At 47.3% G+C, this 13,773-nt stretch overlaps 1 protein-coding gene across 3 annotated transcripts in view; it reads right to left on the bottom strand.

Annotated features, from left to right (window-relative positions):
- LATS2 (large tumor suppressor kinase 2) overlaps positions 1–13,773 on the bottom strand; it is a 46,572-nt gene that overhangs the window by 18,800 nt on the left and 13,999 nt on the right. Inside the window, exon 1 of one of the 3 annotated variants that reach the window (XM_035326378.1) lies at positions 447–451. The exons of the other annotated variants lie outside the window; for them this stretch is intronic. The gene's annotated coding sequence lies outside the window, so the exon portion shown is untranslated. Of the gene's footprint in view, positions 1–446; positions 452–13,773 lie in introns of those variants that run through there. 3 annotated transcript variants of the gene reach the window in all.

Below are 13,773 nucleotides of genomic sequence, written 5' to 3'. Positions count from 1 at the left end.
AGATGCAGGAAACAGATACAGGTTCCCTCCGGAAGGGAGAAAACTAAGGCTCATGCCAGAAGAGATGATCCAGAATTGATTACGACCCTTTCAGAGATAGTCCGCCATTGTAGGAAATTTCATTCATGATTTTAAACATGCAAAACCTGAGAAAATTCAGGAAACGATGTGTACAATACACCTCGTTGGGATTACTGCAGCCCCACAGAATAGAAAGTTGTATTTTTTAATATTCCCTAGCTGTAATTATTCTCTAGTCGAGCACTTCACCTACTGTTTTGCTTGACTTCAGGTTGCCAGTACGAGGGGCTCCATCTTGCCCACAAATCCCTATGTGTAACTAAAATCCTAATTAAAATATTCCAGACACCCGAGGCGATATAGGCTCCTCTTACTATGCACGGTCAGTTAAAGACAATCTAAACTAAAGGCAGAGGGAACTGAACTTCAACAGCTCTGCTCTTATCGACACGGAGCCCCCTTCATCCTCAGGGCTGCTGTTTGGCCTCCTGGGCTGAACAGACCACATTCCTTTGGCTTTCTCTTGTAAAACAGGCTCTTCGTTCTCCTTATCGCTGCAGTGACCCTTCTCTGTATCAACAAGGGTCAGACTGCAACGAGGTTTTTGCCAAAAGCTGCACACAGCGCTCTAGGTGAGATGCACACGGTGGTGAAGTTACCCTTGAGGTAAAGCCATTCTTTGTCTTTGGTAATTTCAGCACAGGGAGTTTGAGCTTAGGGCTTTAATCATGGCTTGTAGACCTTGCTTGCAGGCCTCTCCCCTTTGTGTTCCTGAATTCAAGGAAGGAAATATGCCCAAAAGATTCAGCCTGGAGTAGGAGGTAAAAAAAGATGTTGGATAGCTAATGTGTCAATACTCCTGGGTCCCAGGATAGAAACCCTTGTGTTGCCACCACCAGAAACCAGCTCTGGAAGATTACCTTTATCCTCTAAGCCACAGGACACGGCACATTTACTGTGGCTAATGGAAGGAATGAGGTAAAATTAAACAAAAGTAATGAGGAGATTGAGAAGCATCTTTTGATGATCAAAATAACAGCCGTTCAAAATGTTTCCAGCATCTTTCCAGATTTAAAACAACACTGGAAGATTAAAATACAAACAAGACAAATAAAAACATTTGAAATGTATCAAGTTTTTGTAGTAGTTAGTTTCTGTATTTTACTAGCCCTACAGCTAATACACAACGTTCTTTCAGAACTATTACAGAAGAAGAAGAAATAAGACAGTCATCACGACATTTCTCCACTGTTTTTTTCCCCAGCTGTTTTTCCTTAAGATCATGACTAATCAAAGCTGGTTAACTTGTTCCAAATGAAAAAAAAACAAAAAAGAAAAAAAAAAACACTGATCTATAGACTTAACAGCAGGGTACACTTAAAAAGAACAATCAGCAAAACATCCTCAACAACTTAGAAAGGGCAAGAGATAAGATTGTTGAGGTTGAAGAAGGCTAAGTGCTGGGTCCTGCACCTAGGGTACAACAACCCCATGCCATGCTACAGGCTGGGGGAAGAGTGGTTCGAAAACTGCCCTGTGAGAAGGGCCCTGGGGTATTGGTTGATGGCCAGCTGACTGTGTGCCAGCAGTGTGCTCAGGTGGCCAAGAAGGCCAACGGCATCCTGGCTGGCAGAAATGGTGTGGCCAGCAGGAGCAGGGAGGTGCTCGTCCCCCTGTACTCAGCTCTGGTGAGGCTGCACCTCCAGTGCTGTGTTCAGCTTTGGGCCCCTCACTACAAGAAGGACATCGAGGCCCTGGAACGTGTCCAGAGAAGGGCTACGAAGCTGGTGAAGGGCCTGGATCACAAGTCCTGTGAGGAGCGGCTGAGGGCACTGGGGGTGTTTATGTCTGGAGAAGAGGAGGCTCAGGGGAGAGCTTATTGCTCTCTACAACTACCTGAAAGGGAGGCGTGGGGAGCTGGGGGTCGGCCTCTTCTCACAAATATGACAAGAGGGAATGGCTTCAAGTTGCACCAGGGGAGGTTTAGGTTGGGTATTGGGAAACATTTCTTCACTGAAAGGGTTGTGAGGCATTGGAACAGGCTGCCCAGGGAAGCAGTTGAGTCACTGTCCCTGGAGGGATTCAGGAGATGGGTGGACGTGGCGCTTAGGGACGTGGTTTAGTGAAAGACTTGGCAGTGCTAGGTCAATGGTTGCACTTGATGATTGTAGAGTTTTTTTTCCAGCCAAAGTGATTCTATAGAAAATAAATAAATAAAAGGAAAGCAACAAGAGCTGAAGACAGTAACTGGAAAAACAATATAGCTCCCTAGCAGGTGCCTCAGAAGACAGCAACTGCATCCAAATACTTTTTTTTTAAACAGTGCAGGTTGCATCAGGTAGCAGCACGTAACAACACTGCTGTTTTACCTGCACCATGGGGCTTGCTCCCCCCCCAGCTCCTGGCCACTGGCTGTGTGAGGTGGCCGCCATTTCACGCTGCGGCCCTCGCGCTCCGCGAGCTGGGCAAACATGGCTCTTTGTGTGAGCAGGAGAGATACGAGCTTCAGGCTCTCAGCCAGCCCAAGGTCCCCAAGTTAAGACATTTGGAAGTGCACCAAGCATGGCTGCCCAACATACTTCCAAACAAATGCTTGTAAAACGGAGTATTTATAACAAGGCATCTCCAGACAAAGAGCGCACATGTAAACACTTCAAGGAGCTCTGCTCAACTATTAAAGAGATTCAATCTGTTTCAAGAGAAAACGCACACGTACCGCGGTGTCAATTCTCAAATCCTATCAGATTTAATCAGACAGCTCCTGTTAATGTCTCGGAGCGTGTGTTTATGTACAGACACTTGGGCACATTGTATAATGCGTGCACATACGTTGAGTTTGTTGATATTCATCTACTGTCAGGTAAGCCTGGGAGCCCTTTGAGAGGCTTTAAGACACTTTAAAAGACACTACACGTTTTTTCATGAAGAAATAAGGCTTTTCTGTCACCCATCAGACAAGTAATTTACACTTACATTTAGTACAGCATTTCTGGTAGCACGGAAAGGACTTGGAAAGGGGAAGGCCTGCAGGGAACCGAAAAGGTCCTGCCCCAAGAAACCAATCTGCATGCCGCATGAAGCCCAACTGCCATGAAAGAACCACCAACATCAGGCAAGGAAAGCGACCACGGCATTAACGGCAATGAAAAGGGAGTGAGAATAATCAAAAGCTTTTTTTCCCCCTCTTCTTGGCAAACAGGCCGGGAAGCAGGAACAGAGCTGAGCTGCTGTGTCCCGAGCAGGAGGCAGGTGTGGGTGGAAGGGGGACCTTTATCTGCCCCAAATCCTTTCTGCTGTGATGGCACCCAGAGCCTCCTGCACTGCACTGAGCCCTACATATACAAGAGAAGAGTTCTACCCTAGAAGAGATTTCTAATTTAAACCAGAACAATTACATGTCCAGCCATAGCTGTTCCTCATTACTCTAAGCCTGCTCTTTGGAGAGCTATTTAAACTATTCAGAGTTCAGCCTAACCAAGTGACCCATGACCGGTTCACCAACACACAAGGATCTACAAATCTCTCCTGATCTTTACTCAGCACTGGATCAGAAGGAACTCAAACCAAGAGTGTTGTTAGGTGCTAAATCAGAAATCCTACAGTCTCAGGCCACATTATGTTATCTGAGCAGCCTTTATAAGTGACTGCATCAGCAGGTTTATGTTACAGAGTGGCATGGAAGATCCTACTTGCTTCATGCACATTGTATACATGCACACGTGTGCACACAGCACCTTTTCTAAGGCATTACTTTCCCCAAACACTTTGGGGACAGGAACAGGGAACTTCCCACCTTCTGGGCAGGGTCTGCAGCAGGCTCTCAGCTCCAGCTCACTCCTGTCCCTCCTGACCAGCAGCCTTCACAGTGATGACCACTGCTCTGTCACTCAAGGCCTCAGGCACACGCCCTACAGCAACCAGAGAGGCTGTGGAGCTTCTCCCACTGCCAGGAGCCATGCCAAGCCACCACCCCTTGATGCTTTTTGGGGTGGCAAATGTAACACGACAACTAGAGGCTCCTGACCTCTGAAGGAAAGGAAACGTAGGGTAATTAGAAAGTAAACTGAAGTATAAGCACACAAGTTGTCCCAGACCATGACGTGTTACCATGTATATCGCAGTGTGAAAACCCCTTCTAAGGTCCTAGTCACACTTCTGGATAAGTAAGGTGCCACCACACATGCCACCCCCTTTTGACACTGCATCCAACACCAAGCCAGCTCTGAGGCTTGCACCTGGGACTCAAAGAACAAGCATTGCCCATCCAGCACTCTGCTCCAAATCCTTTGTATAGGGCAGAGAACCCAAGGCCATGGCAGCAGAGAGCTTGCTACCAGCCCTCTCTGTTCTGCCTGAAGTTTGTTAGAGCCTTGAACTCAGCACCTCCCATCCCCGCCTTCCACCTCTTTTCCCCTAACAGTTTGCTGCAGGTGAGCCGAGGCTGAAAGAGGCCTCAGTCCTGTTGGCAGCAGCACTGAGAGGACTGCCAGGGATTGCCAAAAGCCATCAGCAGACAAAAATCAGGCTGTATAGCCTTTTATAACTAGGAGAAAGACACACGTGGTGCAAGAATCTTCAAATCCTCTTTTGCCATTTGAAACCTCCCTCTGGATTTACATCCAGAAAACAATAGTGGATCCAGAAGGTCAATTTAAGGAAAAAATTCAGCTTGAGAAGAAAAACAGGAAACATTTTTCTATTGCTTTTCTGATACACTGAGGGGTACTTACAGCACCAGAAGAGCGGGAGATGTACTGTGCATTTCGCCAGTGCAGCCAGGGCTGGGGAAAGGGCAGAAGTCAGCCACACTACCTGCTCCTCACCTACTTTGGCCCTGGCCCCACTACTGCCAGCAGTGCTGCCATTAGCACCAACCTGGGTATTAAAGGCCAATTTGAGGAAATAAAGAAATACGACAGCACCCAGCAAAGAACCAAAATAAGTTACGGGGGGGGGGGAATGTTAAAAGTTGCCCTCAGGAATTTATCAATTCCACTACAGTTTCACAAACTCGTGTGAATAAAAAGTGGTGTCTGCTGCTCCATGCTCAGGGGGTCTGAGAAGTGCCCCAAGGCTCAGGGCATGCAGTCCTAAATAAAAACACCAAGCAGCAGCCCAGTCCCCACAGAACAGCTACAGTCACTCAGGATGCATTAAGATGGCAGTTCCTGCAAAAGCAGCATCTTGCTGTGCAAAGGCCAGCTGCTATTTAAAAAAAGCTACTACCTCTTGGACTCCTTTTCCCCCGGGTTCTCTCTCCCAGGTGGGCAGTTTTGTACCCTTAGTATTTCACACCGACTATCAACCACCAGGCACATCTGCTGCAAGAGCAGCAGGCATCCCTGTGCTCCCCCAGCCCCAATTTTGACGTACCGAGCTGTCAATGACACCACAGCTCCTTCCCAATAGCTCCCACGTCCCTTTTTTTCTTCCCAAGACAGCACTTTTTTATTATTTTTTTTACCCTCTCAGGGCAAGTAAATCAAGCTGGATAGAATAGCAGCTCAGTGAAGGTTTCATGATGAGCTTATTCCCCTTCATTAGCAGCAAGTGATGTGTTTGCTAATTTTATTGCTCGTGTTAGCCCAAAATGCATTTGTCTGGCACTACATTTACAATGATATTTGTGCATCCAAGCATTTCTCTTCAGTGGCCACAGACACTAAAATGAGTGGATCTCATTGCTCCTTCCTTCTACTATACAGATACATACATAGTGAATTATGAATAAAAGATTTTTACAAATATTCAGAGTTTGCACATGATTTCTTAGTAAAATCGGGTACAAGGGACTTATAAAGTAGGTATTCCGAGTCAGTGAGATGAGTTATGAGCTTTGTTGTCCAGGAACAAAGCCCCAAAGCACAGAAGAGAACTGTGTCAGGGACTGGACGAGCTTTTGGCGCTGCCACAGCCAGCTGCTCCCTAGAAACTCACGTGGTGCTGCGGATCTGAAATGTTAGTGGTGCTGACAGCACTCCTCTGTACCCACCTCGACTAACTGCATTTTGCACCCATCCTTGTGCCTGACAGATTTACCCAGCGCTGCCTGCCTAAGGCGTGACAAGTTTTCTTATATTTAATAAGATTTTAACATTTAAAGAGCAATATCTCTTCCCCCTCCCTTTCTTGTAACTTCACATCGTTTTATTCAGTTTTAAAACACGACGACTCTCAAGTGCTGTTTACAAACTCTTCTCCAAGGCAAGAAAAATTTATATAAAGACAGGATTTACACCACAGGGGGACCCCAGCTGACACCCAGCAGTAACGCACGTTTGGAGAGAAAAGAAATAATCCCAGAAATGTTGCCCCGCTGGGAGGCAAACGGAGGCTGCGTCTCCCAGCCTCACAGTCCAACGCAGCACGGCTCACGTGACTGGAGAAACATCTGGGTTTTATCTGGAGATTCCTAATATTTTTCAGCACACACACACACAATGTGTGTTAGGCAAGACAGCTTGGCGCGTTCGCTGTTCGAAGAGGAGGAAGATGTATGCTGGGATTCTGACATGTTAACAGTATTTTAAAATTTGCTGGCAACTTGGATTTTTAATTGGAATTCTTTCCCCTTTTAAATTCTCATTCAAATATATGGAAAAGGAACCTAGCTTTTAAGATTTTAATCAATATACTCAACTTTGTATTACAATACACTCCAACCCCACAGCACTAAGGATCTCATCGGACATTTTCCAGAGGTCTCTGCGTAGTTTCCTTAACTCAAATACACACTCACAACTACAGGTCCAAAAGCAAGAACTGCTCAGCACCACTGACTACTCATCATTTTTAAGACTACAAAAACACCCCTTTGTGCTAAATGTGCTGTCTGACTACTAGCCACTGCAGCTTTCTGCAGCCACAAGATAAAATTCACCTCTAACAGAGCTAGAGGGAAAAAAAGAAAAAGAAAGAAAAACCCCAGCTGGATAAAATATCTTAAGGTCAGTCTTTTTACATGTAAAGCAGCCGCAGCAGCATTATTCACATTCTTAGCACATAACTGACCGGGACGAGATTCCAGGAGAGGCAAACAATTCGCCCAAGAGAGCAGCTGCATCTTCGTCAGCTCCAGAGCTGCTGGGGGAGGGAGAAGTGCCCACCAGGGTCCCCAAAACAGACAAGGAGTGGGAAGAAAAGGAAAGGCTGCTTCTGCTCCACAGAGTGCAATGCACAAAGCAACAGTGTCACTGATGGCCTAGAGGAACTGTGTAAGCAGACACCCAAGTCTGGTGAAACACAGGAGAGTAGTGAGGGAAATAAATAATATTGAACAGGACTAATAGGAATTGTTACCTGGCTTTGCTTTTACTGCATAATTCTTCACTGCGTTATTCCAAAATATCTTCTGCAAGCATAAATCCCTTTCTTTCCATGCTTCTACAATAACCTATGTAAATTGTCCTTTTAATCTTGTATTTCCTTAGCAGCAGTGTTACTCATTTCACCTGGATGATATTTCTGTTGGCTGCAGGTGAGGAAGTGGCACACTTCAGTAATTGAGACACACGCAGTAGTCACACGTAGTACTGAAGAATCATCTTTCCGGCTCTGCTCCATTTACATGTAAAGGCTGTTGTGAGAAAAGAAATCCTCTTCCAAGATCCTCCACAAGGCCATCCCTTTAATGTCATCTCCTCACAAACCTGATATCAGCAAAATCAACCACAGCAATGTGAAAGATGCCCATGGCGCTACTAGGGGCATACTCAGCACCGGTGACTTAGTATACTGTCACTGATTATCTTCCAGCTGCAACTGTGTTGGCAAAAACCTACTGCCTCTCACCTGACCACATGGCAGCCCCCTCGCTGTCAGCCAGTGGGTTTGCAGAGCCCTACAATTTAGCTGTTGGAGCTAATTCAGCTCATTTGGACCCAAGTGAGCAGGAGTTAACTCAAGCATCAGCTCAGCTAGGGCAGTAAAACCTGGGCAAGGAGAGGAGTAAGAAGAGGCAGCACAAAGCAGAGGCACCTGGTGAGCACAGCTGGAAGGAGGAGAGCATGTGAGCACAGGCTGAGCTGCTCTCACCATCTCTTCTGATGATGGTTGACAGCCAAGGAAGGCAGCTCTCAGCTTCCCTACTCCTCTCTATGCCCCTTGCCTTCCCCCCCAGTTGAGCTCATGTCTCTCCCACAGAACCCAAACGTTATTTGTAACCTGTACTGGTTCCCCGGGCAGTCCCCGCTCAGCTCTGCGAACACGGTGCCAGCACAGCTTGCGGGAACCAGACAGGGAGGATGGAGCAGAAGAGCAGCAGCTCCAGCAGCAGCCGAGGGCAGCTCTTCTGGGGCCACAGCCTAGGGACTCCTCTCCTTCCGTCACACCAGCCAAATGGATAAACTTGTGGTATCAGACCATGAAACTTCTTTTTTTTCCCTTCTCTGTTGCCTTAAGAAAGTACTTAATTGCAGTCTTTTGTGTGTCGGTGTCATGTTAGGTTTAACAAGCTAATCCCTCTCTTAGCCATGCAGTTATCACCTAATATTTCAAGGCAACAACAGGGCATTTCTCAAAGCTACATTTGATCATCTGAAAAAGATATAGCCAAGGGGAAACAGTCTTACACGACAGGATATAAATCAACACGTTAGAAGATTTTAAACCACAGGAGGAAGGAAAAAAAAACCTCACTGTATCAAGCCAATAAAAACCCTGCAGCACTGACTCTAGGAGATATTGGACCTATTCCATAACAACTCTATTTCTTGGGAAAATACAGTATTTTGAACTCTAAGAGGTCTGAATTTGATTCTGCTGAACTGGAAGGAAAGAGATGAAGGAAAGCTGAGCAGAGGACATGGTTCCCCTTATCCTTCCTCCACAGCTGAAGTCCGAATAGGCTCAAGCCCACAAACAAACAGCTCCTTCCAGCAAGAAGCTCGGTGCTGACACCTTTGCTTACTTTGCACCTGGTTAGTTGACCAAGTCCCATATCCTTCAATTTCCCCAAGGAGAGTTGGGTGGAGCCGTGCTCCTACTGCTTTCCACCCTGTGTGTGTGCTGCCACGTACTGCTAAGCAGGTGCCGCATCGCCCCGCACTGCGCGTTCAGGCAGAGAGCTGCGCTCCCACTTCCCGAGCACGCCAAGTCCCAGGCGAAGCTTAGCACCCACGGCAGTGACACTGGGAGGTGGTCTCTGGCGTGTGTGAACCCAGCCATCAAAACACAGTCAGCTCCAAGGGGTCACCCTGCAGTGATCTGTACAGCCCCAGAGAAAGGCTCTTTCCTCACTTCCACCACGTGTCTTACTGCGGGCTCCTGCCTCTGTGAGCACTGCAGTTGGTGATGCGGCAAGGTGTGGGATTACAGATTTCTGATCCCCGAACAGCAGCGCCCAAAATCACACTTCGCTTCCAAGGTCAGCACTCACTTCTCGTAATTAGCATTGCATCTGCCGGCTCCTTTTCTTCAAGGCATCCATCACCTCTTAAAATCATCAAGGTAACAGTTCATTGTAAATCAAGCTTCTCGGTAACCACCTTCAGAGACCAACTGCAGAAGCCAGGGATAAGCGAGCTTAGAGTATGCATGCACATACAAATACAGGTGCACCTGGGGAAACCTGAATTTAGGCAACTTGTACAACTAAAACTTGTAGGATTTATATTGCAGAATGTGCAATATCTGAGACATTTAACAGTCCACATGAAGAACTGCCCTGCAAAGAAAGCAGTAACATAGTCACACTGGTTCCACACGCACCCCATCGCTTCCCGTAACAACCTGACACCTACATTTTATACAGGATCTATGCCATAAATGCCAAATGGGCTTTAAATCAGAGTTACAGTGCTCACATCCAAGTGATCTATCTGCCCACCAACTTCTGCATTCCTTCACAAACAAAGCACTCGGGACATGCCACCAGCCGACTACGTATTTATTTTTATTTACTGTTCATTACTTTATTTACTATTACTCCTGCTCCACACATTTAGCCACGTTCTCAATAGATCCTTGATATATATTGAAGAGTATTAAGCAGAATGGCAGATATCCACACAGAACAATAAAAACACTAAAAATCATCACCTTTTATTTTCTCTGCGTTGCAAATGTGAAAGCGCAGGTGAAGGCAAACTCCTGTTAGCCACTTCCGTGGGTAACATGATCAGTACCACATCAAACTTCCCCCAGTTTCTAACGTGCAGGTCTTAAAGCAAAGACCCTGGTCAGCCTGGAAAGGTACCATCATGTTCTCACACACCATTACAAGTGCTTGAAAAACTCTGTGGGCATTGACATCGTAATTTAAAGGAGGGAAATATCAGAACACTTCAGAAGAGAGGAACATCTTAACTGGTTATTAAGCATAGCTACAGCTGGTAATTAACTGTGTAATCTGAAATCCGAGCTACAGATAGCAAATGAATTTGAACAGATTTCCATGTAAGGCTAAAATCTGTACCAAAACCTAATTCCAATTAAGCAGACTTGGTATGCGTGTACTAGTGCGACGGGAGGACTCTCACTGCTCCAAGTAAGAAGCAAGGCTCTGGCCTGAGGAAATCAGTGGGGATTTCACTCCTGATTTCCAAGAAGACAGCACTGGAGCACAGGAATCTTCCAGCACGGTGCGGCTGGGGATGCAGTGCCACTCAGGATAGGCACAGTGGGTCTGCAATCTGCGACACGTTGCTCTTCCCAGCTTTCCCAGCTCAAGGCACAACAACAAAGCTGGTGAAGGGTCTGGAGAACAAGGCTTACGAGGAGCGGCTGAGGGAGCTGGGACTGTTTAGCCTGGAGAAGAGGAGGCTCAGGGGTGACCTTATTGCACTCTACAGGTACCTGAAAGGAGGCTGTAGCGAGGTGGGGGTTGGTCTGTTCTCCCACGTGCCTGGTGACAGGATGAGGGGGAATGAGCTAAAGTTGTGCCAGGGGAGGTTTAGGTTGGATATTAGGAAGAACTTCTTTACTGAACGGGTTGTTATTCACTGGAATAGGCTGCCCAGGGAAGTGGTTGAGTCCCCATCCCTGGAGGTCTTTAAAAGACGTTTAGATGTAGAGCTTAGGGATATGGTTTAGTGGGGACTGTTAGTGTTAGGTCAGAGGTTGGACTCGATCTTGGAGGTCTCCTCCAACCTAAATGATTCTGTGATTCTGTAACTGAGCTCGTGCAGACTTCTCACGTTTTGTCTCCTGACCTGGAGCATCCGAGGGACCCCCTGTTGTTGCAGGTGGGGTCTGAGGGAGGAGAACGCAGCTCCTCAGTAGCTGATGAAATGCAAAGGCCTCCCCGCCCCCCCCAGACTTCCTGCAATGCTCCATACGCTCCAGTCATATACCACTATGAGCTGGATCACAGCTCGGTGCATTCCACTGCACTTTGTCACGCTTCCCTGACCGATACTATGCCAAAAATGACTAGCTTTAACAGTTCTCTGGTGAATAAAAGAGCTTTTGCAACTCCAAAACAGAGCAGAGTTTTTGATTCATGTTAAAGCTGCTTTTCTGCTCTGAAGGAACATTTTTAACGGTGCCTGTAATTCCCTTTCTGGGCTTTTTTTTCTGACTGCTGTGGTGACTTTTGTGAAGATAAAGGGAAAATTCGAGCTCGCTAGTTTTTAAAAGCGTTAAACAGACCTCTAAAATACAACTGGAGGAAGTAAAAACATCAACTAGCGCAACACGAAGATGAAAAAGATCTCTATCGCATTCACATAAACCAAGAAATAGATGGCAGCGGGCCAGGAGAGACTCAGAAGACAGCTAGCGCAGAGAACAAAATCCAAAGTGCAGCTGGACTGTCTAAACAAGCACAGAGCAACATTATCCAAGATTTGCACATTGCCTGTTTATTTACTCAGTACCCAGCCGAGCACAAGTTTGTGGAATAATACAGCCTGCTCCTGCGAACATCCCTTCCTCTCAGATACTCCGAGCGCCGACAGTGACAGGCACGATGCTCAGCTGCGTTTTCAAGATTATGCCCTGAGAAATTTTCCTTTTTAACCTTTTATTAAAAAAAAAAAAAAAAACACTACTACTGAAAAATGATTATGAGAAAAAGCATGAAACTAACCTAAGCATGAAACTAACTCAACAGAGCGAGGCGTTCGTTATGTCGGTGCCCCTCCCCAGTGCAGGAATACCAGCGAGATGCACCCAAAAAAGGGATCCCACTTCTCTCCCAGACAGTTCAGTTTGCTCGGCACATCCAGATCTGCCGCTGGTTCCAGCCCATTTTTGGAACGGAGGGTTTCACTCTCCAGCCCCATCTCCACGCGGAGCTGGAAACACGCCTGCCCCAATTGCTACTTGTGCATGGAAATAATAAGGCTATTTTTACATGAAAAGCAAATCCTTTATTTTCCCCAAAGCGAGAACAGCCACTGCAACAAGCACGGGAGAGAGATGTTTGGAATAGAGGAGGGAGTTACCCGCAATTACAAAAAGCAATTAAGCCTTGAGAGCTGAGCACGTGGGCAGGATGAGTGGGTAAGCCTGACTTTAGACAGCGAGCGCACAAAAACCACCGAACAGAGGGAAACAGGGAGCAACCCAGAGCCTTTAAACCCAACGAGCCAGGCAGGTGGGGGAAGATGCCTCTGCCTCTCCCCAGCTCAGGCTGCTGGTCCTTCCATGCCGAGCACACAGCAGCTTCAGCTGTGTGGACAGCTTGGGTGCTGAGAAACCAAAGGAGAACCTCAGCAGTCACGATCATGATTTTCATCCTTAAAAACTGCATCCAATTTTCAAGGCAGGTAGGTATTTCATCAGGAGTAACACCCCTTCAGTTAAAACAGGTTTGCTATGGATGGCTGAGCCTGGTGCTAGCAGCCCTGGGACCCGACTGTCCTCCTCCCAACAAGCACCAAACACCGTGCTGCTCACCCAGCCAGATCCTGCTTTAGCAGGGGCACTGTCCTTACTGTGCTTCCCTCGCTGGTACCAGTCATCACTTTCCTGTCAGAACTGAGACCTTCCCAGCTGTAAGAGCTCCTAACCATTAGCTGCCACGGTCTCTCTCAGTGTCAAAAAAGAAATTAAAAAAAAGGAGGGGTTCAGAATTAGTTCCACCAAGGCTCTTCCCAGACTGGGAAACCACAAAACTTCCAGTGTGAAAGTGGAAAAACAATTCAGAACTGGGGTCTAGTAGCAGGGGTTCTCCCACGCTCACGACCTCGAGAAATTGCGTACAAGGAGGGTTGGTGGCACCTTGGCAGGCTGACTCAGGGTTTTGCCTTGTGGTGAGCCATGGTCCTGTTCCAAGGCTGGAGGACATAGGAAAATAATTAAATTTTATGCCCAGCTGGAAGCGACATAACTGGCCTCCCCTCGACATGGTGCTAATGCTCCAGCTGTAGCTGTTTGGCCCAGGCAGGGGACAACCGAGTTCACGCTCAGCAAGCAGCAGCCTGCTCGGGGGCACAGCCGCTCCCCTCCATGAGGGGAAGGAAAGAAAATGTCCCTTAATGGTATTCTTCAGTTCCTGTAAAGCACGAAGGGTTGCTAATTGCCCAAAATAGCATTCCTGGAGATGCTGAGCAGGCAGCAGGACGTGCTGACCTTCCCAGGAATCCAGAAGGCAGCGCTACCTTCGGCACCCGAGCTGTGCACAGCCTGTGCTGCGGCTCCGAGTGTCCTTCTCCTCCTGAAGGAGGTGGTCCAGGCCCAGAAGGTGACAGCCCCTTCCCTGAGCACCTGCAAATACAGAACGGGACCTGCAACAGCAGGTTCTCTACCTCCAGCTGCTCCTAACGCTGACGTGCCGCATGGAAGTTCCTGGCAAAGTGGAACCAAACG

This window comes from Oxyura jamaicensis, chromosome 1, assembly GCF_011077185.1.
Source record: "Oxyura jamaicensis isolate SHBP4307 breed ruddy duck chromosome 1, BPBGC_Ojam_1.0, whole genome shotgun sequence".
NCBI lineage: Eukaryota > Metazoa > Chordata > Aves > Anseriformes > Anatidae > Oxyura > Oxyura jamaicensis.
This window is presented reverse-complemented; position numbering and strand designations above follow the sequence as displayed.